Here is a 27,192-nt window from a genome sequence, read left to right as displayed (position 1 = left end):
TTGCTCCAAGAGATATTTCTTCCCACATCTGTCAGGGTAATGTTACACATCCTGGTCTGTGTGAGAGATGAGCAGAGTCTCAGACGTGTCTTGATTTGGAGCCAAACAGAACCAATATTAAAACGTGTCAGCTTCTCTGTCCAACCCAACATCCAAACTGAACTTTAAAACAAAAGTGCACAAAACTCTCAAGAGAACCTGTGTGATTCCTACCACTCCGGACTATTCAATAGCATTAAACCCTCACCAGTTAGGGTTAATTCTTTTTCTTTTCATTAAAATGAAAATGTTCTCCTTTTCCTCTATGAGCTTGTACAGTCATGGGAACATATTCTGCTGCCTTCCTGACATAAATCAATGGATATATTGGAGGGACACGCCAAAAAATGTAAATATTTCTTGCCCTTCAGCTCTATTTCACCCATACGATTTTGCCCACATCCTGGAAAAGAAGAAATGTTTACTTTTGATTGAATTTCCGACTTCCATATTTCTATAGAAGTTGGCCATCACCACACAGTTGATATTAATGACTTGACCCAGAATCTGTTAAGAAGAGAAACTCTTTTATGAGAATGGCAATTATAATCCATCCAAAAAGACTACAAACAGAATAAAGTGAAAAACAAATTTTTTTCTTGAGAATACTGTCTAATACAAACTTCTTTCCAGTCTGGCTCTCCTTGAAACATAGCTTCATTTAACAGGTAACTGCCAATTTGATAATCCTACTCCTGTTCAGAATATGCATGAATTTTGCACTTTGAATATAACTAAAGACTAAAAAACTATGAAGAACCAGACATTTCTTGGCCAACAATGCTAAACTGTGGCAGTTTATATATACAGGCTACTGCAAAAATGCAAGTACATAGAAATATAGAATCACCAGGTTGGAGAAGACCTCTTCGATAATCAAGTCCAACCATTCCTATCTGCCACTAAATCATGTCCCTGAGCACCTCGTCTACCCATCTTTTAAATACTTCCAGGGATGATGACTCAACCACCTCCCTGGGCAGCTTGTTCCAGTGCCTGATGACCCTTTCTGTAAAAAATTACTTTCTGATATCTAGTATGAACCTCCCCTGGAGTAGCTTGAGGTCATTCCCTCTTGTCCTGTCCCCTGTCACTTGGGAGAAGGGGTCAGTTCCCTCCTCTCTACAACCTCTTTTCAGGTAGTTATAGAGAGCAATGAGGTCTCCCCTCAGCCTCCTCTTCTCAAGGCTAAACAACCCCAGCTCCCTCAGCCGCTCCTCGTAAGACCTGTTCTCCAGCCCCTTCACCGGCTTCGTCGCTCTTCTCTGGACACGCTCCAGAGCCTCAACATCCTTCTTGTGGTGAGGGGCCCAGAACTGAACACAGTATTCGAGGAGCAGTCTCACCAGTGCTGAGTACAGGAGCCGAATAACTTGCCTGGACCTTCTGTCCATGCCGTTTCTGATACAAACCAAGATGCCATTGGCCTTCTTGGCCACCTGGGCACACTGCTGGCTCATGTTCAGTCGCTGTCAACCAACACCCCCACGTCCCTCTCCTCCAGGCAGCTTTCCAGCCATACTTCTCCTAGTCTGTAGCACTGCATAGGGTTGTTGTGCCCCAAGTGCAGGACCCGGCATTTGGCCTTGTTAAACCTCATGGCATTTGACTCTGCCCAGCGGTCCAGCCTGTTCAGATCCCTTTGCAGAGCCTCCCTACCCTCCAGCAGATCAACACTTCCACCCAGCTTAGTGTCATCTGCAAACTTGCTCAGGGTGCACTCAATGCCTGCATCCAGGTCATTGATAAAGACATTGAACAGGACTGGACCCAGCACTGAGCCCTGGGGACACCACTTGTAACTGGCCTCCAGCTGGAGTTAACTCTATTTACTACAACTCTCTGGGCCCAGCCATTCAACCAGTTTTCCACACAGAAGAGTGTGTGCCCATCCAGGCCAGTGGCAGCCAGTTTCCTAAGCAGAATGCTGTGAGAGACTGTGTCAAAAGTCAAAGAAGACTACATCCACAGCCTTCCCCTCATCCAGTAAGCCAGTCACCTTGTCATAGAAGGAGATCAGGTTAGTTTGACAAGATCTGCGTATCACAAACCCGTGTTGACTGGGACTGATCACCCAGTTATCTTGCATGTGCTTCATGATTGCACTCAAGATCACCTGTTCCATGACTTTCCTCAGCACTGAGGTCAGACTGACAGGCCTGTAGTTTCCTAGATCCTCCCTGCTACCCTTCCTGTAAATGGGAGTAACACCAGTCAGCCTCCAGTCAAGTGGAACTTCCCCAGTCAGCCAGGATCGCTGGAAGATGATGGAAAGGGGTTTGGCAAGCACATCCACCAGCTCTGTCAGTACTCTTGGATGGATCCCATCCAGCCCCATGGACTTGTGAGTATCTAATTGGCCAAGCAGGTCTCTAACCACTTCCTCTTGGATCATGGGAGTTTTTATCTGCTCCTTTAGCTCCTGGGGATGTACACACAGGGAACAACTTTCATAGAGTCATAGAATCATAGAATAGTTTGGGTTGGAAGGGATCTTAAAGATCATCTAGTTCCAACCCCCCTGCCATGGGCAAGGGGTATCCCACTAGATCAGGTTACTCAAGGCCCCATCCAACCTGGCCTTAAATACCTCCAGGGTTTCCTTACTATTAAGAATGAGGCAAAGAAGGCATTAAGTTCATGGTCCGTTCTGAATTGCAATATAGAATTGTTACAAGCAATGTTAAAAGAAATAGTCAAGAAGGAGAGAAAATCAAAATATAAATTAATTGCATGTAACAAGCTGTAAGATACAGCTCACTCCTGTGGACCACTGTTTGGCTGGGGGCCTGTGCATACACAGCAGACCTCAGGGCATGTTTATTTTCCATATCTTTCATAATAATTATATCTCTCTAAAAAAAAACAGCCTTCTCCATTTTCTTTTTTTATCTTAAAATATCTTCTTGAGCAAAAACACTCAGTTTTTCAAGTGTACCCCTAAGTGTTCCGTAGCTTTGACGCATAATCTTTCTGCTGTCAAAGAAACTTATATGAGTTCAGCCCCATCAATATGAGAGTACAGCCTTTACTGAATTCACCATTGAAGTAACCCGCACAGGTTACTTGGGAAGGCCACCAAATGCACACCCCTCAAGGTAAAGAATGCTATCTTAAGGAAATCAGCAGCAGCACCCATCACAGTGCTTAGACACTAAGATACCTCCTGCTGGACAACTCTTCCCTACTGTCTCAATGGTCTGAAGGACCTTGCCACCAAAATGCCCCTGCCATTCCACCTGATGGCCTGAAGAACCCTTTCTGTGCCAAGACAACCCAACCAGCTCACCCTGGTAGTCTGAAAGACCCTCTGCACTGAAGAGCTCCTGGGCTTTGTAGACCAGTGTGGGTTCTACTCAGTCGGGGACCCTCCACTCTTAGTGTGTTAATCATAAATGCTTTGCTGAAGATGACTTTTAGGGAGTCTGCGATGGTGCAAAAACATTAGTCTGGACCCAGCATCAGCATCATGTCCCCACACATAAGACAATGGTGCTGTCTTCAGCCACAAACCACTACCATCTTAAGTGTTTTCTATTGTCCAACTGGCTTTGCTGCTCACCTTGCATATCCTCCAGTCTGCACGTGACTGGCATCTGCTACCACCTATTTTTGCTCAATTCATTCACGTTGCCCACCCTCTTGGAGTTCCTCTACTGCTTTCACAAATCAGCAAACATCCTGTCCAGACCTGTGCAACACTCACTAGCCTACTGTAAGATTTTTATTTCGTTAACGAGTAACACAAGGTTTAACTTTACCTCAGTAATTTGGCCTCAGTCTTCAACCACAGTCAACAGTTGCTCCAGCAAATGAAGGCTCTCCATACATATTCACTACATAATCCACTTCTCCATAAACATCTCTGTCTGAAAATTATTTTATAGGACACCCATTCCATATGTCCCACTTTCTTTGGGATTTCCTTTTAAGAGCCAGGTAATATTTCCTTCTGGCAAGATGTAGATTTGTTTCAGAAGAGCAAAAATGAATTTGGGTTGAATTTGGCTAATCCAGTTTCTGCTGGGAATAAAAGGCTTATAAGTGTTATAAGTGATGACTTTTTTCAGAACAGCATTCACTGTTTCAAATTTGACCAAATTTTTTTTAAAAAAAGCTCAACAAAAAAAAAACAAAAAAACCCAAAGCCTGTTAAATACAGAAGTGAATGATCTCCAATACAAAGATTACATTGTGCAGCCAACTATATTATTTGAGTTAAGCCCAAATACTTTTCCATTTTTTCTTTTTGCGGAAAATGTAACAATTCTTGTCCTGGGGTTGGAACTTTGGCTTTTTACCTCTTTTTTAGTTCTGACATTTCACAAAGACCCTAGCCCATTTATCCTGTTGGTCTTTGGCAGCACACCACAACTAGCACTGCTGTGCTCCTATTTTCCTTCTCCCTGTGTGGATCCACGAGCTGGTCGCCAGGGCTAGATTGACATTAACTATCTTCAGAAGTATGAACCATTGCTGAACAACCTCAACTCATTGTGAAGTAATGATTAGTTCTGGGGGTCATTCATGGAGCCTGTTTTCTATACAACGAGCTGAGAGCGATTTACACAACTGAGTGCATGATGAAAAGACATGCAAAAAAATTGCATCTTGAGGTCAGTTTTTAAAACTAATACTTTCATATTTGGACAACAATTTGTTAAAATGCTGAACATTACCATGGACTCAAGGGAGTTGTCATTCTTGAAAATAAAAGTTAATTATTAACTGTGATCAGTTGTAATCTCCTATATTATTTCTTAACTCATCTCACATGATTTTGATATCATCTTTAGTAAAATGAATGTAAATACTTCCACACTGTTGTTAGATAGTGTGTCACTGCAGTGATAACAACCACTCAGGGACATTTCTCTTTAAATAGAACATTTCCATGTAGTAAACAGGTTGTCTGAGCTATTTTATTTTATGTTTATTATTACGTATTACTGCTTTGATTTTTTTTATTATTATATAACTTGTTATTTTTTACTATTATTTACCTTGTTATTTTTTTACTATTCTCAGAGGTACACAGTGAAAAGATGACACTGTAGCAACACACTGCAAAATTTATTTGGATATCAAGGATTAAAGTTTCACCATGAAGTGGTCTGACATTGACACAGATTGCCCAGAGAGATTTTGGAGACATTCAGAATTCGACAGGATATGGCCCAGAGCAACCTGGTCTAACTGAGCTGGACTTCAAAACCAGCCCTACTTGACCAGAAGTCAGACCACACGACCTTCAGAGGTCCTGTCCATGCAAAATTATGCTGTGATTCTGTTCATTTCCATGTTGATGCCTCTAACAGCTGTAGTGCCCCCATGTAATATTGCAGGTTTTGACAGGTTTTCTGCAAGAGTCTTCTCTAGTTTCTGGGGTGCTTTGACACCTTGAGGAACCACAAGCCCATGAGAGCACACACCTGTTTTTCGCTACTGCAGTGTCCATCACTGGGCTGACACCAGACCCAGATGTCACTTCCAGGCAATGACCCAGCAGTTCTGGCCAGCAAGGCTTTGCTGGGCACCCTGATCCCTCGTCATCCTCCTAGGCCACAGGAGAAACTGAGCCTCCACCATCTGCCCACATCCTACGCATCCAACACATGTGAACAAGAGCCTAAAGCCACCAGTTTGGGGCTGCACTCCTCTGGTAAACCATCGAGCTGAAGCAGTTGCTCATCAGAAGTTTGAAGGTTGATTAATTAAGGTAAAAATGTCCCCACTAGACATATGTCAGTGTCCTGATCTGGTGAAACCTGAGGGATAGTTCAGGTGTAATGTGAGCTGAGAGCACAATCATACCCTAGCACACCTGGAGACCCGGACAGTACTAGAGAAATTACTTTCTTTTTCCTTAATAAAGCCAAATAATTTCTTTCCTGGCCTTTGCACATTTTATAAGCTGCTACGTGTAAATGGCTTTGTTTGTTTGTCCTGCAGTTTTATAGCTGGGCACTTTTGTAATTAAGGGTGTTTTAAACTGATATGTGTATAAAATGAAGTGGGCAAGTGGAAAAATTAAACAGAAGGAACGTTTTTAACAGAAGTTATTTGAATTGGCTGTGATGTCCTTCCCCACTAGCTAGTGAGGTTTTAATTAGCATTTAAAATCATAAGTAACTGGAGATGAAAGAGCCCTATTAGGTCACCCAGTCCACTTCCCTGCCAGTTCAGAATTCTGCCCAACAGTGCATTTCCCAGTGTTTTGTCAAGTCCGGCACTAAGCCTGTTCATTACATGAATAATATGCTCTTTTGAAGTAGCAGGAGGGGAACTGCTCACAATTCAGATCTGGGCACTTTTTACAGTTTATAACAAAAAAGAATGATAAGTGAAGATGCAAGTCAGTGTGGAAATTTGTATTCAGGACTCTGCATGGGGTATTTATTCTCATTATTCATATAGGGGAGCTCTCATATAGCCCAATAAATATGAAGGATGAACTAAATGTCATAGCAGAGATTGCAGGAAAAGTGTTTAACTGCTTCACTGAAATGATTCTGAAGGGGCCCAAAAGAGGGAGGGAGGAGGAGCTGCAAAGTTGTCTTCACTCAGCTCCTCCTGGCCTGGGTCAGCCCTCATCCCACAGGAATATCTTGAATAGCACATTCACATTTTCAGAAAATATCTGAGCAAGAGTTAAAAAATACAAACAAAACCAAACAAAAAACCCTCATGAGCATGTCTTGGGTGACAAATCCCGTAAAACAAGCAGCCAGCAATGAGTTGTCAGAAAGAGGTGAAGTTTTCTGAAGGACCACGGAGTCAAACTGCAGAACAGGACAGCTAGTATGAGGGCTCCAGTTTGGCAGATGGAGACAAGAAATCCCTCCACATCCAATAGCAAGGCATAAATAGGATTTCTTTAAAACATTACTCTAATAGGAATGTCTCGACAGAATACAACTCTGGTTTTATATGTTATTATAAGTAAACTGCAACTTTGATAAAAAGGAGATCAACATAGTCCAAAAATAGCTGGTTTCAAGCATTAGCCTATTTAAACACAGTTTTATAGAGACATAGCTAGGTATATAAAACTTATTCAATACTATGGATCTTTCCAAGCAAAAATGAAAATTAGAAGCAAAACTAACCAGAGATTCAAAACTAAGAAACAGCAATGTAAATAGTGAATGGAGTTTCTTAGATAGCCAAAGGCATGATGTCATAATCAAGAAAGATAATTACATCGATTACAAGGCCATCTTGGTGAAGGGAAAGATGAAGTTAGAAAGGTGAGGAACGAAGAGAGCAATTAATGTAAACTAAAAACTGAAGCATGGAAAACTGATAAAGAAGTCGAAAGACATCAGGATAGAATATCCCAAATAATAACAGCAAAAGTTACTTAGGAAACACATACACCCTTGCTATATTTAAAAATTAATTTTAGATTATATCTGAATTGCAGAAAAATTTGCAAGGTGGCAAAAGTGTTGGATATTTAGTTATGGCCTATATTTGGAAAGCACAGTGAAATGTGAATACTGTATTCATATCACCTGAATATGATAACTCCATCACAATGAGAAAGATGTTGAAGATATACTAAAGATAATAATTTTCATATGAGGCCCATAGAGTATATAATTTGATGTCCATATGGAAACTTGTGACAACTGGTGTTTAATATTTTCATTGATGATATAGACAGCAAGAGTCACTGCATCTTCAGCAAGTTTGCAGATGACACCAAGTTAAGTGGTGCAGTTATCACACCAGAAGGACTGGATGTCATCCAGAAGGAGCTGGACAAGCTGGAGAAGTGGGCCTCTAGGAACCTCATGAGATCCAACAAGGACAAGAGTAAGGTTCTACATCTGTTTAGGGACAATCCATAGTTCAGGGGATGATGTGATTGAGAGCTGCTCTGCAAAGAAGGACTTGGGAGTGCTGGTTGATGAGAAGCTTGACATGAGCCAGCAATGTGTGTTCGCAGTCCAGAAGGCCAACAGTGTCCTGGGCTGCCTCAAAAGAAGTGTGTCCAGCAGGTTGAGGGAGGTGATTCTGCCCTTTTATTCCACTCTTGTGAGACCTCATCTGAAGTATTGTGTCCAGTTCTGAAATCCTCAATATAAGAAGGATACGGACCTGTTGGAACAGGTCCAAAGGAGGGCCACAAAGATGATCAGAGGGCTGGGGCACTTCTGCTATGAGGACAGGCTGAGAGAGTTGGGCATCTTCAGCCTGGAGAAGAGAAGGCTCTGAGGAGACCTTATAGCGACCTTCCAGTACCTGAAGGGGGTTTAAAAGAAAGCTGGGGAGGGACTTTTACAAGGGCATGTAGTGATAGGACAAGGAGGGATGGCTTTAAATTGGAAGGGGGAAGATTTAGACATAAGGAAGAAATTTTTCACAGTGAGGTTGGTGAGGCCCTGGCACAGGTTGCCCAGAGAAGCTGTGGCTGCCCCAACCCTGGAGGTGTTCAAGGTCAGGTTGGATGGGGCCTTGGGCAGCCTGGGCTGGTGGAAGGTGTCCCTGCCCATGACAGGGGATTGGAACTAGATGATCTTTAAGGTCGCTTTCAACCCAAACCATTCTATGATTCTTTGTACACACAAAATTTCTTAGACTTCTGCTTAAGGCAGTAATTGGCCGACCTATATTCAATTTTGATGCATCTTTGAATGCTGGAGCTATGCCCCAGTATCAAAGTGTCAAAATACAGAAAGGGCAAACCATTTGGCACAGTTAGCCAAAATCTGGCTTGCTCTATGATAATCCTGGGCAACATTCACAGGTAGCTAATGGGCGATTCTATTACCAAAGGATGGGAACACAAAAATATAATACTGGTAATCAGTACAGTTTCACAGGGAAAGGTTTTGGCATCCAAAGAATGAAGTCAAACTAGTGTTTATTAGGTTGCTAAGTGTCCAGCTGAAGTGCACAACAAGTTCTAGAGTGTATTCAGCTCCCTAAAATTAGCATTATACACAGTTAGTAAGGGCTGCAGTAACTGAACCAAGTGCTGGCTAAATGACGTATCCAAAAGTAGTTATCGGTGGACAAAATTTCCAAAAGGATGCATCTAACCCAGAACTCTGCAATGATCAGAGCTACACTGTAAATGTTGAGCTTACTTTTCACCAGTGGCTTGGGAGCAATAAAGAATGTTTTAAGGTAGTCAAATGCAGATCAGCACACCTAACAAGGAATATGGAGCAATGGGGCAGCATAAAAGCTTTAAGGCTCTTTAGATTTTTCACTGTTTTTTCCCTCAATACATGGCTTTAACCCATAACTGTGAGATTATTAGGTCAAGCAGAAGAGTACCAAAAGTTGAGGAGAGCTTCAACTCTATAGCATGATGACAGTATTCAGCTTCTATATGATAGATACAGATGCAGATATATAGATATAGATATAGATATAGATATAGATATAGATATAGATATAGATATAGATATAGATATAGATATAGATATAGATATAGATATAGATATAGATATAGATATAGATATAGATATAGATATAGATATAGATAGTATACAGCTGCTGTAATCTCATGTTCAGATTGCATGTCTGATGACATAGCACTGTGACTCTAACATAAGAGGTGTAACAACAGCAAAATCCACTCAACAGTATTTTACTCAGGTTACAGAGATGAAGATTCAAGCCCTTGGCAGGGCCGGAGATGCTGAGGGGCTCCACCTTCTCGCTCTCCAGGAGAGGACCATAATTAGCTTTCTGACTGTGAGCTCTTTGCAGAACCAGAAACTATTTTAAACGTCTCACATACCAAGGTGAGAGCATACCAAGTAACAAAAAATTTTTGTCATGAGTTGATTCTGTATTCTTTACAGAAAGGGTCATTGGGCACTGGAACAGGCTGCCCAGGGAGGTGGTTGAGTCACCTTCCCTGGAGGTGTTTAAGGCACGGGTGGACGAGGTACTGAGGGATATGGTTTAGTGTTTGGTAGGAACGGTTGGACTCGGTGATCCGGTGGGTCTCTTCCAACCTGGTTATTCTGTGATTCTGTGGTTCTGTGAGTTCTATCACTCCATCTCCTTACAGATGAAAGATAAGACCAGAGAAAAGTGCATGTCTGGGCATTGCCCACAAGTGTATGGTGAGAGGATACTCACAGCAGGCCTGTTTCCAGGTCTAGGAAAGACTGAAAGAAGATTTTCTGTAATTCTGTCATCCATCTGCTTAAAAAGATAATCAAATACCTGAGAGGATTCTGAAAGATTTTGTAAAATGCTTTAAAAGGAAATATAAAGACCTCTTTTGGGAGAAAATCAAAATGCACTATCTGTTTACATTATTTTTTTAACAGCTGGGGGGAAAAAAAAGGGATGAGACTTGATTACAGACAGAAAGTAACATACAACACAGGGAGAAAATGCCATATACCAAAGCTCTGTGTTACCCAACAGAGAAAGGTGTAACAAGAACTGGAGACTGAATTCAACTTGCAGCCAAATTCAAATAGGAAATAAGGCACTATTTTTAACCACCGGAAGAAACTACCAAGAGAGTGTTAGAGTCTGTGTCCCTGGCTGTTTTCAAATCCAGGCTGGATATGTTGCTGCATTCTGTGATTTAGACAAGCTCAGATGCTGCTGAGCTTCGCAGGAGGCTGACCAGCTGAAATTTAATGGCTTGTAATGTACAGGGGTTCAGTCTGGCTGATCTAATGGTCCGCTCAGCCTTAAATTTTGTGAAACACTTCAGCTAACTAGCAAAGCAGGTGCAAATGATCCAGTGGTTGCAATATATTGCTACAAGTGCTGTTGACTAATTTAAAATAATTAGTTATAACCAAATTCTTTCTCAATCACGAACAGATCTAAAAAAAGGAAGAGAACAAGTTCATCCCTGAGAACAGTTCATTCAGCTTTAATACAGAGAAACCACATCAAACTCCCCTCAAAAAAAGTTGTGCAAGTCTTTTACAGAATCAAACCTAGATTTTACAAGAACAAAAATGGCTTACGTATTTAGAAGTCCATTTAATGCTTGGCATAGAGCTATTGCTTTCTACACTGAGTGCAAGCACACTTCAAGGGCACCAGGGATCTGATTACTGTCCTGCAAAGTGTAGGGGTTGGCTGAACTACCCCAGAGTAACTCAAATACCAGGGAACCTGGCCTATTCCCTGTCCATAAAATATACAGAAAATGATCCTACTCCCTGACATTTTTTCAGCTGAGACAGCTGCTATAACAACTCAGAGCTTTTCAATCTTTGTACAGAGCTCATATATAACCTCTTCAGGTTTTCAGCCTGGAATAATTATTCTTCCAAGCCCATTTTGCTGGAGCAACCAAAAGCACTCAGGGAAAAGCTGTTTGATAGCCTCAGAGAGTGGGAGGGCATTAAATCAATGAAGAATTTAAAAGGTGGGGAGAGGAACAGGGGCAGCAGAGTAAAGCAGAAAGATTTACAACAAAAAACAACATACAGCTTGAATCCAGTCCAAGAGGAGCCACAGGGGGCTGGTGCCAGTCATCACTGATTAAAGGGTTTGGATTTGTCAAGGAGAAAAATGCTGTGTAAAAAATGTGTTCAAAGCCCCAGTGAAATTGCATTAAGAGGCTGGACCCTACAAGTTTTGCCTGAGCAATGACTCCAGGTTTCTGCACTCTGGGACTCGTACCAATCCATCACACTCTGCTCCTCCTCAGCAGCCCTGTGGCTCCTACCAGGGCAGTGCTCTCTGTGAAGCCAACCCAGGCTGCAGGGAAATACTGGGTTTAGAAAATCAGCTGCCTCGACACTCGCTGCTGGGTTTAACTGTTTAGCAATGTTTTCCAGCCACGTGACTCCCTCAGTCACCCAGCCCAGATGGAGAACTCAGACTCTTTGGAGTGGTTCTTTCTGGTTTTTTGCTCAGTGGAACTTTGCTATAGCTATGATATGCCTCAAAACCCTTCCCATACGCCTGCTAGATGGGGTGGAGAGCCCCACAGTCCACTCCTGCCCAGGAGAGGGCTCAGCAAGCAGCTGCAAGAGCTGTTTTGCATCCTTCTCCTAAACTCAGCCAGCCTTTCAATGCCCCTGGCATACACTCCTATAGCATCAGGGGATGGGGGGCTAGTAATTTGTAGTACATTACTAGTAACTGTAATTTGCTTGATTTAAGGGGCCGATGGGACCCCATCTATTATTTGGCATGGGGATATTACCCTTGGCTGTATTCATACTCAAGGGCAGAAGTTTCCATCAGCCACTTAAAAGCCTTATAACGGAAACAAAAGAAGGCAGAGTCAATATAAAACCTTCACCAGTGAAATCTGAAGCATTCAGCAACTGAGTGCAAAGCACAAAACAGCAAACACTTTTGCAGCAATCCAGTCACAATTGGACCGATGCAGCTGGTCAGTATCCAGGGTCTTATTCTTCCCAGCAGGCTGGAGGAATTAACGATAGTGTCAGGTATGCAATATTTGATGCAATACTATTTAGTTTGAAAGACTGTAAACAGTCTTATTTCATTGAACAAACTGGGAAACAAGCAGCAGAAGATTTGTTTCTTTGCTGTACTGAAAATGCTTCAGAGCTTCTCCTCAGACAATGCAAGTTCTTCCTCACTGATTTCTTCTAAGTGCTGTTGCTCCCAGAGTGCTGAACAGCGACACTGCATTTGCCCAAACCCCTCAGGAAGTTCTGGCAGCCCCTCAGATCAGCTGCTTGGCAACTTCACACCTTCCTGGCCTGTTGGGTGGTGGCTCCTGCTCTTTCAGTTCTCTCAGTCCAAGCTACGTGTCTCTGTATTCATCCTCAACTAAGGAAGGCCAGATCACTTCTGTCAATGACAACCAGGGCAGCAACCTCAGACCACATGTCCTTGCTTTGTCTCCCCACTCGGCAGGCACTGAGCTACTCCCTGGCAAGTGCAGTGGCCTCTTGCCATCTGGGTTTTCACAGGGGTAAATAAACAGCCTGCTGTGAGCTCTGCTTCACTCCAGGACAGAGCAGAGCAGAGACTTTTTCATAGATGTTTGGGAGATGTGAAGATTTTTCACAAGCTGCTGTAACCCTGCAGTATCACTTCAGCTGCAAAAACTCACACACCATAGAAACATAGAACCATAGAATCACTAGGTTAGAAAAGACATATGAGATCATCAAGGCAACCGTACCTGTCCACTACTAAACCAGATCCCTGAGAGAACAGGCCTTATGAGGAACAGCTGAGAGAGCTGGGGTTGTTTAGCCTGGAGAAGAGGAGGCTGAGGGGAGACCTTATTGCTCTCTACAACTACCTGAAAGGACGTTGTGGAGAGGAGGGTGCTGGCCTCTTCTCCCAAGTGACAGGGGACAAGAGGGAATGGCCTCAAGCCCCGCCAGGGGAGGTTTAGGCTGAACATTAGGAAAAAAATTTTCTCAGAAAGGGTCATTGGGCAGCGGAACAGGCTGCCTGGGGAGGTGGTTGAGTCACTTTCCCTGGAGGTGTTTAAGGGACGGGTGGACGAGGCACTGAGGGACGTGGTTTAGTGTTTGATAGGAATGGTTGGACTCGATGATCCGGTGGGTCTTTTCCAACCTGGTGATTCTGTGATTCTATGATTCTATGATTCTCTCTTTTAAATACCTCCAAGGATGGTAACTCAACCACCTCCCTGGGCAGCCAAGCCTTTATCCACTTAATGGTCCATCTGTCGAATCCATATCTGTCCAAATTAGAGACAAGAATGTCATGCTGGACAGAGTCAAATGCTTTGCACATATCTAGTCAGGTTACATCAGTTGCTCTTCTTTTATTCACCAATGCTGTAAGACCTTTGTAGAAGACCATCAGATTTGCCAGGCATGGTTTGCCCTTAGTGAAGCCAAGTTGGCTGTCACCTATCACCCCCTTATTTTCCATGTGCCTTAGCATAGTTTCCAAGAGGATCTTCTCCATGATCTTGCAAGGCGCAAGGGTGAGACTGATCAGCCTGTAGTTCCCCAGAAAGAAAGTTCTTAGGGACATTCACATTAAGCCCAGTTCTACAAACCCAGCACAGATTTTGCACCACATCCAAAAGCAGAGTTTTATTGGGTTGTATACATGATGAGAATCAAGCTCCCTCTGGAAAAGAACCAGCCCTATTGGTGCTGCAAGACCATTAGCTGTCCCGTGCTGTGGCTTAGGCAATCTGCAACATGGCTCCAGCAATGTGAGAGAGAAATCTGGGCTTGAAGCAGGAGTGCGTTTCTTGCTGCTTTTTTTCTAGCTGACTTGCAGCGTCACCATTGGCATAAACAGCCCTGACTTCTCCATCAGCTATTTCCTTCTTCACTTCCTCCTGCACCAAGCGTGTGTTTTTCACATTTGCATAGTACTTGCAAGCTCAGAGAAGCTCATCTGTCTGTGACTGAAATTCTGGCACATATAGCTTGATTTTTTTTTCCTCTTTTACTGAACTAATTTTTGCGTGATATGCTGCCAAATTCACTTTTCCCCCCCTTCCTCTATGTAAACAATATTCCTCTTCCAGATATTTCTTACACATTTGATAAAATGTGTTGCATACATAAGATGACTTTGGCTCAATTTTATAAGGATTTGGCATAAGGCAATATACTAACTCAACTCTGATTTACTGAAAAACTATATGTCATTAAGAGCTATATATGCTTCTGATTTTAGTGTACAGTCATGATTGACTGTTCCAGTTGTAAATGATGAAGGTATGGCCAAATATAAATAAAAACTGTACACCACCTTTCAAATACATGCCTTTTATTTGTTTTATAGGAGCGGATTAGGTTCTAAAGTTTTCAGGAGGTGTTGCTTTACCAGTGGCAATTCTGCAAGTACAGCTGTGTTAACCTTGGTTTCTTGGCCAGATTCCAATGTGGTTAATTATATTCTGCACTCTGTGAAATTCCCACATAATTTTAATGAATTTTTTGCCACTTTTCCCACTCCTAGAAAATTGTTGGTAAGATCTGCTGCGTACAAAATGGCTGCTGTGCTAAATCCCAGCAGTGACGGTATGTTAGCCAACACTCTTCCTCAAAGACAGGTTGGATATGAAATAAGTTTAGTCTTTTATTCTATTCAAGATCAGCAGAAATACTTTGGTCTTGCACGTCACAGGCAAAAAAAAGAAGGACAGGCGCTGGGAATATATGAAGATATCTAAGCGTGTGCATGAACCTTACCTTGTTAGTACTATTTGGAGCTGATCTGCATCCAAACTTTAACTTGAATAGCAAATTGTTTCCATTAAAATCCACTTATTTGGTTTTGAACCCTAGAGAGGGTGACAGAAGGATTGCATCAGGCTTCTGAGGTCTCCCAAAGAAGAGGAAACATTCAAGTTAACATTCAGATCACCCTTTCAAGAACCTCCCCAGGCTGGGTGGCCTCTGGCAGTGAACTTCCCTAGTGAGCACATTGCTTGCTGTCCAAGATGTCCTCGGACGCAGCCAGAGTTGCTTTGTTCTAGTCTTGCTGCATGCATAGGGTCCCAGTAGACTCATATCCCAGGATGTTGTTGTTATTGGTGGTGGTGGTGAGGATTGGGGAAGGGCAATGGGAAGGACACATTGTCCATGTCAATAGCTCAAATTTCATGGCAGATACTCAACGCCATACCTCATTTAGCTGGTGAAGAACTATTTCCAACAAAATCAGGGCTACCATCCCACAGCCCTTTGTGACCTTGCAGTTTCAGAATTCATTGACAAGCCCAGGTCAAGCTCCATCCTGCTGTCAGACAGGATGCTGCCAGGATAACTAAGTACTTCAGCCTTCACAGACCACACCAAAAAGCTAAAAACCTTCCCAATTCAGTACTAGGAGAAGGGTGCATGCTGGAGGGCTCTTGGCCAAATCAAGGCTGACCTTGGCCACAGGACTCAACAAACATGTCTCCTGCAAGAACAGGGTTGTGTTTGAAGTCACATTCCAACATATATTCTCGTCAGTACCTGTCCAACATATTCTCGTCAGTACCTGTCTATAATGGCTTGTTCCTTTCCACCTCTGCCTTGCTTTAAGACTCTTGAGTCTTCATTTTTCCTTTCCAGTCCTCTCAAGTTTGACTCACTCTCTTACTATTAAATTTACAAACATTATACAACACTTCTCACAAGCTCTCCTTCCCCTCTTTTTCTTCATATTTCCTATACCCCTTGACACCACTACACACTGCGATGTTCAACATGTCTGCTATTTCCTTGTTCCTTCTTATCAGAATCACATCTTTTTGTGAAGGGAAAAGAGAAAAATCATTGCTCTTTCCTGTATTTTTTTCCAACCCTGACTGAAGATTCCTCTATACTGGAGGCAGTAGCTATTCCTTCTCTTTCCAACAACCTTAGGTGACACAGACATGGTACTCTGTATACTGGATAAGGTTATCCTGCTTAAGGATCTGTACCAAGTTTATGACACTCTTATCTATCCCCGTTGTACATACAAATATATGTGTACATGTTGAGTCTTCTGTATTGCAACACCATCTCAAAATTGTCATGCTGTCAGTGTCTCCCCTTGCAAGATGCCTTTTAGGCAAATCCGCTATCCATTCACTTTTGCCTGAAGGTCACACTTGAGCACTTCCCTCCAACCAGGTACACCCCAGACAAAGTCTTCTTGCGTCCCTACTACTGCACTCTCACACTTCAACTCTATTTCAAAATTACTCATTATTTCAAATTTTAAACAGGTAAACTCAATTCTCTTCATAAACCAGCTAACATAAACCATCGTCTTAGTGAGAGAAGAGCGTTGGAAGGGTCCAGCATGGGACTTTTTGAAACTGACCATCTCATTTATTAAAATATTCTCAGGAGTAGCTTATTCTATGCCTTTGTCAGCATAAGTAAGGTCTTCCAAGGCAATACATTATATTATGGATTGCTAAAATCAAGGCTGGTTATGCCAAAAAGTGCTTTTCCAAATACAGTCACTGTTTTGAAGGCCAAATTGTTCAATAATGGCCTACATCTGTCAAACAGGGGCACTTCCACTGACCAAGTGATAAATCTAATCCATGAGAGAGCTCAGAGCACATAAATTATATTGTTCCCCATCCAACTAAGCTAGAGAGTTGTTAAATCACTGTGAAGCCATTATTTCATAACATCAGAAAAAATGTTCACAATAACGATCCTGTGGTGGCTGTTTTAGAATTAGGTATAATATTGGAGTGCTTGTGTAGTGACCTCCTGGGAACAGCCCCTTGTAAACCATTCATAAACAACATGGAGAGGGGGAAGCTCTGTGTGTGGTCTTGACTTGATCTTGTAACTTTGGGAGCTGAACAGCTCAAGGTGGATCCATTTCATAATCGCCTTATTTGTTTTGAAATCTCTCAGCATCCTTCAGATGACCTTAACAGAATTATGAGGCAAGAACTTTAATTATTATTGTACATAAATCTAATGCTTATCACAGAGAGGCCCTCAGACTCTGCTGGAACCTCTATGCATTACTGCAATAAAAACAAAATAGTACTCCCACTAATTGCAAAACAAGTACTTAATCTCTCCATCAGTAAGTTTGATGTTGCCAGTATGGCTCACAGACCTAGCCCTGGTAACTGGCAGACAATAAATTCTATGAATGCTACGTGACAGGCGTCTATTTTGAAAATCCCTCTCAGCTCCTTGACTTCTCATGAGTTTCTCAAAATAACTTGGTAAACAACCTACTAAAGCTGATGGTGGGGATACTGCTAAAATTGGTCCCTACTTGTCCACACAAGCCCTGAGATTCCAGGACTTCAGCAGTCCTAACACTTTGTGGCCGTGCTGGGCATATGAAGTGACACATATCGCAATTTCTTGGCTACCCAAACTAATGATGGTGTTCAGACCCGACTTGTAATTTTGAAAAGGCCACCTCAAAGGCCACCGGTGCAGACACAGGAAGAGACAGTGTTCTTATTTTACACCACTATGTTGTAGAAAGTCTCAGCAACAGAAGGAAGTAACAGGCAGCTTTGAATCCAATATTTTTGAAGAGTTTGGTAGTAGAAGCAACTACAGGAACCCAACTTTGCAAATTATTCCCTTCTTCTAAATTCTAATTTATATCATAAAGAATAACATTTTTTTTATTAGAAGTCAGAATATTTTTAATAAGCTTTTTACAGCTCTGAAAAAGTCTGTCTGCTATTTCACAGAACAAACAGGAATGTGTTGCCCTTGCCAGAAGGAGGTAAAATCTTTTTTCAAAACTTGTTTAACAAAATGTTGTCAACAGAAAATGAACAGAGGGAGAAAGAAGAACGGGGATTACCCAGAGGAATAGTATGTTGGCCTCGTCACAGCAGGGTAGGATATCATTGTTTCTGCTAAAAAAATACAAATAAAATGTCTTCACAGAGGTGTAGGACTTCTTAAAGATCTTAATGAAAAAAGAAATAAGAATTATTTCATCAACAGACAATAAATGCAATCTAATCCTACCATGCTTATCTTTTTACTGCAAAATCAATAAAGCCAACCAGGAAAAAAGAGTCTGTGACAATTATGGCAATTGTTTCTTGTACAGCAAAGTTTGACATCAGCCAATGGGAGGTTAATTAATAGTTAACTTGGACACAACAATTACCTAATGAAACCACATTGTTAAACCTCTGGCTGTAACCAACTTGTAACTTCAGAAGAATTTGCTCAAATCTGTCTCTGGCCCATGTTGGAGACTGGGGACTTTAATGGTTACTGACTCTTGCAGGTATTTAGTTAATTTTTCTGGGTTGTTGCCTCATGAAAACAGATCCTCGTTTGCTCCTTGCATGCAGCCATCGGGAGTATCACCTGTATTTGTTCTGCTCTGGAGATAACAGTAATGACTGGCTGGCGTGAAGTATCTGGACGGCAGCAGCCTGCTCTGCTCCTGTCCAACATACACGGGTGCCAATGCAGCCACATGATGTAGAACCAGCAAGGAGAGCATAGACTTCTCCTGGCTGATATCTAAACATCAGTTATATAACCAGAGGATTAACTCAAAGGAAGATCAAATCAGTCTGTCCTGAACACAACAGGAGATGGTGGTCAGGTCATCATTACCTGCATTTTTCCACTTGGGTCTTTTCTAATTAGCTGATATGTTACCTTGTGGGTATACGATTTGGAAGATTTGTCCTCAGCCCAAGCCTACATTGCCTGGGCTTCTTAGTAAAGTTACACTTGTGACTATTGCCCTAAAGTGCAAAGATTATTGCTCTCAAGTGCATGAAATGCTTGCTGGGTGAGCTGCTGAAGTTGTATGTTCATCACACAAGGTTTGTGCCCCTTGTTTCTCACTCTTCGAGTCTCAGTTGATGTTTGCACTACATCTAACAGAAAAGTTGTTGATTTGCTTCTGAAAACTAACCAATAAGTTACTCCTCATAAATTCAACAGTTGAAGTCCACTTCGAAGACCCAGACAGTTAGTAGACCTACAAAAAAGCATACTCTCTATTCGTGTCTATACTACTAAGTTGAGCAGTGCCTAGAAAGATTCCTGACTCCAGGAAAGATGGATCGTCCCTATTGGTAAGCTGCTGGAGTGACCCAACTACAGCACAGTTCATGCCTGTGTCAGCTAGTGTGTCCTCCAGCAGTTCCCAGGCACAGTTTGGGAGCCAAGGGTGTCCAGGAGTGGGTCGTCAATGGTCAGGCACCCTGCTCCGGTCACCGAGGTCCTCTGCCCACCCAGTCACTGGCTGCTTGGCCTCAATGGGGTCAGACCCAAGCACATTTCATGTACTAGCATACATGCAGCCACAACTCCCAGAAGAAAAAGCTGGCTTAAAGCTGTCAGAAGATATAAAAAAGAGCAGATCTGCTTAGTACTTGATGATGGTAGAAAAAAAAAAGTTAAGCCATGCTTTCCAAAGCTAAAAAGAGAACTTCACTGAGGACAGAGAAGTCTCTTCATCAAAATGCTGCGCAATGATTTTTATACAGGAAAATGTAGAATTATTTTTATCTTGATTCTAAGAGGAATTTTATTTTCCTTTTTCTTCATTTTCAAGTTAAAGTGCCTTTTTACTTTCACTTTCTCTGTTTCTCTCTGCTCTGCCTTTTTCCACTGGAAAAAAGAAATAGGAAACTGGAGTGAAAAGAAGGAATGCTCTTTGGGGTTCTCCTCTCACTTGTTTTTCTTCTGTTCAGAAGACAGTAAAGAAGAACAAAACATTTCTCCTGCCCAAGAAGAAATCTACCTAGCTGCTCAAAAGAAGATGGGAAATGAGAAAGAGAATTGCTAGAGGAAAAAAATTATAATAGACAGAGGGCTTGGGCAGAGGGAGGTAAGTCATTGGAAGCAAGGTTGCATGTAACGGTTGACTGAAGATGAAATCCATCTGGAGTTGACCAGCTGCTTTGAGTGTTTGCTCAAGCTGTACCAACATGACTCGAACAATGAGTCTTCTGCTGGTCCAGATCCAACCTCAATTCTTCAGCTCAGTCTGCACACTCTGGATGTCTGCATGTTTAACAAAAAATAATCATCAATGTGAAAAGAAGGGTTTAATTGGGCATATGGCACCCTCAAATGGGAAGGACAGAGACAGAGCCCTCTTTCTGTTGCAAGGAATTTTGTTTAATTTCCTGCTTGGGGAAAAGAGACAAGTGCTATATAGCATAGTCAAAAGGGAACTACTGTGATACTGGTCAATAACACCATGAGAGAAGAAAATCCAGAAAGCCAAGAAAGGATGGACACTAGTGATTAATACTAATCAAATAAACAAAAATACATTGAATCTGTAAACGTCATGTTTGAGATTTTTTTCATTTGTAGACCAAATCCTGGCATTATTTAGTCTGTACAAGGACACCGTTGTAGGGAAATCAAAAATACTAAACACAAACTGGGGCCAGATCCTGTCTATTTGCTTTTCTTATGGGAGAAAATGGAATGCAACGTGTCAGCAGCAGAATCTGGTCCACTGATAGAACTCCAGCTCACATTTATCCTGATCATGCACTCATTTCATCCAATATCGCATTAATTTAACAAAATCAGAGGTAATTCAGTTTGAAGAAAATAATTTTTTTACATATAAATATAACTGTAAAGTTACCTGATGCTTCACAAAGACTAAAATAGAGTCCATTTCTCCCATTTCTAATTTGCAAGTCCATCTCTGTATTTAGTACAGCAGTACTACCATGCAAACACTTGTACAGTGGCATTAAAAGCCATCAGCCTGAAAAAAAAGCCACAGAGACAGCGCAAATCTGAGGCATTGCTAAGCATTTTGCCGTTTGTGGTTGGTTGTGCTTACATGATGATTACCCATGTCCTGTTCCAGTTGAATAATTGGAATTGCCAACAGAAACTGAAACCCTGGTCACTATGTGATCTGAGTCCTGAGAGAATAGAGGATTTCATACTACATTGCATTCTGTAAACAAAAATTTGTTGCACACAAAAAAACCATAAACATTACTTTTCTTGATGTAGATTTCAAAATGTCAAAGAGCCATGACTAATTCATGTTCAATAAGAGATTGAACAATTTTTTTCTGTTTTGTTATAGAGAAGAAAAGCAATGGCCATTCTGTCCTAATTTGTAAACACTTTATTTGGTGGTTGAGACTGGAAAGTTTGTTAGTGTTGTCTGTCCTGTCAAAGGCTTTGGAATGGCATGAAGTCTACAGAGCTACATCTGTTGCTATTCATTGTAGGGGAGTTTTGCCCAATTTCTAACAGTTTATAAAATGAAGAAAAATCTTAAACATTGCAATTAGAATTTAATAAGGAGACTTTTCCTCCCCAACAAAAATTAAGCCTTTCTTTGAACTTCCAAGAATATGTATCTTGTAACACTCAAACAAAATGTTCTTCAGTTTTCCATCTTGCTTACGGATGCAAATTCTCATGTATGCTCAGGTTCAGAAGTGGACTAACTGCCGGAGGGCTAAGCATGCCGACCACATTTCTGTTCTTTGCATGTTCCTGCACCACACAGGCACCCGAACATCTTCACAGGAGCACTCAACAGAGCAGTGAGCTGCTTCCCCCTCTGCTCCTCACACAACAGAACCCAAATCCAGCACCTGGCTTTGTTCTTGTGGCAGTTTTAAGCATAGAGCTGGAAAACCACTGTCTGCCCTTCACCCCACAGTCACCAGAAATCCACAACTGCTAATGTGGTTTTATTCTCACAACACCTTAGTGAGGAAGGAAAATTTCATACCTGTTGTTCTGGAAATTGAGCCAAGGGTTGTAACCGGGTTTGCTGAATACCATCTTAATACCCTGCCCTGTCTGCTATTTGTCAGCTTTGACGGCACAGCCGCTGCTGTGCCAAAACCCAGCCTGAAGAAAAGCCCTCTCTTTCTGTCTTCCTCCCCTGCAGGACAGACACAAAAAAGGGCAACCCACCATCTGTGCTTCTGAGCACGCCACGGAACTGGCATAAGGAGTGGGATTTTACCAAGCAGTTAAATAAGACATAGTCTTCTTGCAAAAAAAAAAAAAAAAAAAAAAAAAAGTTGGAAATTACTCCATTCCTAAGGGACAATCTAGAAAGAGGCAGAGACAGAGCACAAAGCAGGTAATGAAGAGACAGTCAAGGCTGGCACCAGTAGCAGAGCTAAGGTGTTGTAGGGTGGGGGTGGAGAGGAGCTTTACACCCAGTATTTAAAGAAAGCATATACTTGGAATAAAAGTGATGGTTTAACAGCCAGAGACATAGGCAAGGGATATATATTAAGGAATTATATGGAAGCAGCTTGTGAAGGGACTCAAGGATAAAGAAAATAGAAGTAGAGGGGCATCCCAAATCTTAGTCTTTTTCCAAATGGAAAAACTAGGCTATACAGGAAGGAGACTCAGCCTCGGAAACTGAGATACAAATTATGAAGACTGATCTCTTCAGTGTCTCTGCCTCAGCTTTCAAAGAAGATTTGGGGGAAAAATTCCTTTATGATATTGCAGCCTCATTGAAAACCATAGAGCTGTTCTTTCATCCTGTCTTTGTGACATTCTTTTAAAATTTAGAATAGTGCAGACAGATTTTAAAACATGCAACAGGAAAATTCATGCAGCTGACATTTTTTTTTGCTTTTAAAACCAGTAGGGATTCAGTCTCCTGGTCAAATCTAAAAGCTGGTATTTATAGCAATAACTTTGCACGTGCAGGTAGGAAAAGGAAATCCTCAGCTATGGTCCCTCATAAAGGATGCAGTTCTTCCTGCTATTTTTACCTTTGATAGATGCAGTTCACTATATAATGACAAAATATCTAAAGAGACTTGAGTACAGCTAACCAAAAGTAAAGCAGCAGTATTTGTACTTGAAATTATTTCAGTTTTGGTCAATGCATTTCAGCCTTCTAACAAAATAATAAATAGAAAGCACGCAGAATATTGATGTTTGCAAATGAATGATTTTACTAACAGTCTGGCAGTGGTTGCTGTTGTGAAATGTTCATAAGCAATAATTATTTTGATTTTAGCATTATTAGCAGCTGAAGATATATCGGAGGAACCCAGCCTAATGCTCTAATACACCACTTGAGCTGTCTGCAACAATGTCTTGTATGAATTATTATACTAATGGGCAATTTAGTCATTACAATATGAGAAATGAGTGCAATTCAATTTCCTTTCAATTTTGCTTTTCCTCATTTTAATTAATTTTTATAATTTTTATAGAAGTAGTGTTGCTTAGCACTGGCATTGATCACAGTTAAAAAAAACATTGTCCAGTTTTCCAGATTCTCAGCCCTTTCTCATATCTTTCACCATATTGATGGCATAAAAACTATAAATCTATTAAAAAAAACTATAAACAAGAGACACTACAAGCCATCCATCTTCTGTGCCATGTTCCTGATTTGAAGAATATTTGTAGGATACAGGAAGCAGGAGGGATGTGTCACAACAGCTAAATACAACTTACAACAACATAGTTGGCTGTTAGGGAATTAGAGTCCAGGAAAAGCAATAGGCGTCATGAAGCCATCCCTACTTCATCTCCCCACCTGGCACCTGTATTACTTTGTGTGCAGCCATAGCATCCTCTAGCCACACTGAAAACTCCTGAAATAGACTCTTAACAGACTCAGAAATGGGGTCTAGGACAACTCTTGACAGCCAAGCCTCTGTGGCCAGCTGTCCACGGGACAACTCTACACAGCCCACTCTCTGCTGTGACAAGTCTCTGCAGGGAGCCCAAAATCCTAACCTTAATTTTAACCATAAACCTTGCATAGAGCTGTCCCTGTGGAGAGGCAGCCACGTAGATTTGTACCATGGAGAGTAGTCCCATGGAGAGCTGGCTGCAGAGAGTTGGCCCTTCCCATCCTAAATGCTCTGCACTGTGAAAAGTCTCTTCTTGAAGAGGTCCTCGGCACGGCTCAAACAGCCCAGGAAACACAGGCTGGGGTGTGCCTATTTCTGCTGAAATCAGCAAGAAATATGTTATCCTTGATAAGCTTTTAGGAAACACCAGAAAATGCAACTTTCTGATTAACATTCCTTGAAAATAGTCCTTTATATTTAGATAGTTTTCCAGTCTTAAATTTGCCCAAACATACCCAAACCCTAACAACTTGCTAGAAATCAGGGCAGAATATCAACACATTTTATTACAGAAGGTAATGAGTGTTAGATAAAAACAGATTCTTTAAATATTTTGATCTTCAGTGTAATGAATACTTCAAAACAACCACATGGAAGTTAACAAAATCACCATAGAAAGCAGCATATACTTACACAGTAGGAACAACAGGATATACATTTGACATGCTTTATTAGTAAAATCAAAAAGCATTGAAATTCCAGCACGTTAGCGGACTTACAAACTCATTGAGTTCACAAGAATCAAATGACATATTAAAAATTCAGATCTTGCTGAAAGAGCTCCTTCTATAACTGTTTGTTTACTTTTTAGCTTTTAAAACTTTCATCTACATATGCATTGTCACAGCCTTGAAATCCATTTTTCTGATGAGTAATTCCACATTTGCTTCATTTCTACCTCACAGTGTTATCCTAGCCACAGACTTGCCAAGCCTTCCAATTTTAAGGGTCTCATAAAAAATCGACTATCCAGGAGACTTGCGACACAAACATCTCACCCGCTTTGCAATAGTTCAAATAATATTGTGTGCTACAGAATTAATGCACATAATTGTTCTTTTACAAGTAACCACAGACCACTCTCTCAAAATTTATCATTAAATGTTTGCCTCCAGATTGGGGCGCTTACTTCTATTATCCCAAATACTCCTATGCTTGTTATGGAAATTAAAAAATACTTTTGACAGGCATCTCAAAATCATCTTTCCACATTAATATTTCAATGTTAAATGTTATGATCTAACAGATACAGTCATATAATCCTCAAAGGTCATGGTCACACTGTGATTTAGAGCCTTTAAGTGAGACTAGATATAATTTTCAGGAAACATGTGGTGTGCTTTGTTTCAGTTTTATGGAAACACCCTCCAAGTTATATGTGCCGGTAGTGCTATGGCTGTGACAGCCTATTCCAGACCCATCTATCTAAGCCTTTCTCTCTTCTGGAGCCTGAGTATGTTCACGGCACTTGCAACTCTACATTAAAATAGCTGTGACAATGAAGTCTCATGTGTTAAGCTTCACCTGTACTTATCAGATACTTTCATATGCTTGGGATCACCAACTTTGAGGTCTGGAAAGGATTTTCCCTTGGGTAGGCTGTGATAAGTTTTCTGGCTCTGCTTCTCACAAGGCAATGTACCGACATTATCACCTCGATCTATACAATCACAGTGGCACAAGTCTCCCCATTCTTCACAAACAGTCAGGTTTTGACAAGACAAATATTCTTCCCCTGCACTGGGAACTGAGTAAAACATGACAGTGATGAGCAGACATGGCATAATATCTGCCAAATCTATGAAATGTGACTTGGGTCCAGAATCTAAGCAAATTTACTTGCTTTTCGGAGAGTTTGGTCACTGCCTTCTCAGTCACCAATAGCTAATACAATTAACAGGGAAATTGAATGAGACAATTGGCTAGTCCTGCACTTGTTCTTACATGACACTACTTGGAGAGGATTGTTTACACAAATTGCCAAAGGGACAGTTTGATCAGGAAATTTGGTTTGCTTTGTAAAAGGCAGGAGGCTGTAGGCTGAGGAAGTTAGAGGCTGCTATATGTCTTCCCTGATTTAAAATAATCTGAGTTGGTTTTTGCCATGTTTTTCATGCCTCATGTCATGGCATCATTCATTTGAATCTTTCATAGAAAATAAGTAGACGTTAAATGCTACTTCTTACCATATCTGTGGCATATGTCATAACATGGGGTGACATCCTCAGAGAGAGAAAGGCATGGCAGCAACGGTACCTCTGCAAAGAAACACTTCAGTTGTGGGATTTTGTAACCTTAACTTAGGTCCTACTTGGCTTTCTCTTTTCTCTTCTTTTCTAATTCAGCCTCATAATCAGTTGTAGTTCTATTCTCCCACTGGATTAATAAAGTTGCATTTTCAGTTTACCTGTTAGTCATAAATATTTCTAGTTCTAATATTCAAACATGACAACCTTGATGCCTCTCAAGATAGCTAAAGACAATGGCATGATTTTAACAAGCTTTGAGGACTCCAGTTAGAATCATAGAATCATAGAATCTCTAGGTTGGAAAAGACCCACTGGATCATCAAGTCCAACCATTCCTATCAACCAGTTCTCCAGTGATATCAATGACTTCTATGGGTATTTCACACCTCTAGGAAAGACTACGATGCCTGACGTGAGGCACTATGGCTCAATATTTTAGTAAATAAAAAATTCTTTACAGAAAGGGTCATTGGGCACTGGAACAGGCTGCCCAGGGAGGTGGTTGAGTCACCTTCCCTGGAGGTGTTTAAGGCACGGGTGGACGAGGTGCTGAGGGATATGGTTTAGTGTTTGGTAGGAACGGTTGGACTCGGTGATCCGGTGGGTCTCTTCCAACCTGGTTATTCTGTGATTCTGTGATTCTGTGAAATGTTTTCACAAGTAAGTGCACAAAGCAGTTATTCAGCAAGATACAAGATCAGGGTCATAAGAGTGTGACGTAGTGCTCTTTCCTTCCCTGCATTAGTTTTATAGTAATAATATGTAAGTTCTAAGTATGGAAAAGGTCTTAATGAGTTGAGTAAAACTTTGGAGATGGCATCCAATATGCCTGAAATATGTATAAATATATTCTGGTTTTTGTCATTTCACTGCTATGCATGGTGATGTGCTGAGCATAAGTTC

The 27,192-nt window shown here is 41.4% G+C and overlaps 1 long non-coding RNA gene across 1 annotated transcript in view; it reads right to left on the bottom strand.

Annotated features, from left to right (window-relative positions):
- LOC138734324 (uncharacterized) overlaps positions 1-27,192 on the bottom strand; it is a 118,856-nt gene that overhangs the window by 3,258 nt on the left and 88,406 nt on the right. The gene's annotated exons all lie outside the window — the stretch shown is intronic.

Source organism: Phaenicophaeus curvirostris, chromosome 1 (assembly GCF_032191515.1).
Source record: "Phaenicophaeus curvirostris isolate KB17595 chromosome 1, BPBGC_Pcur_1.0, whole genome shotgun sequence".
NCBI classification, from domain to species: Eukaryota; Metazoa; Chordata; class Aves; order Cuculiformes; family Cuculidae; genus Phaenicophaeus; species Phaenicophaeus curvirostris.
The sequence above is the reverse complement of the archived record's forward strand: the minus strand, read 5'-3'. Positions and strand labels throughout refer to the sequence as shown.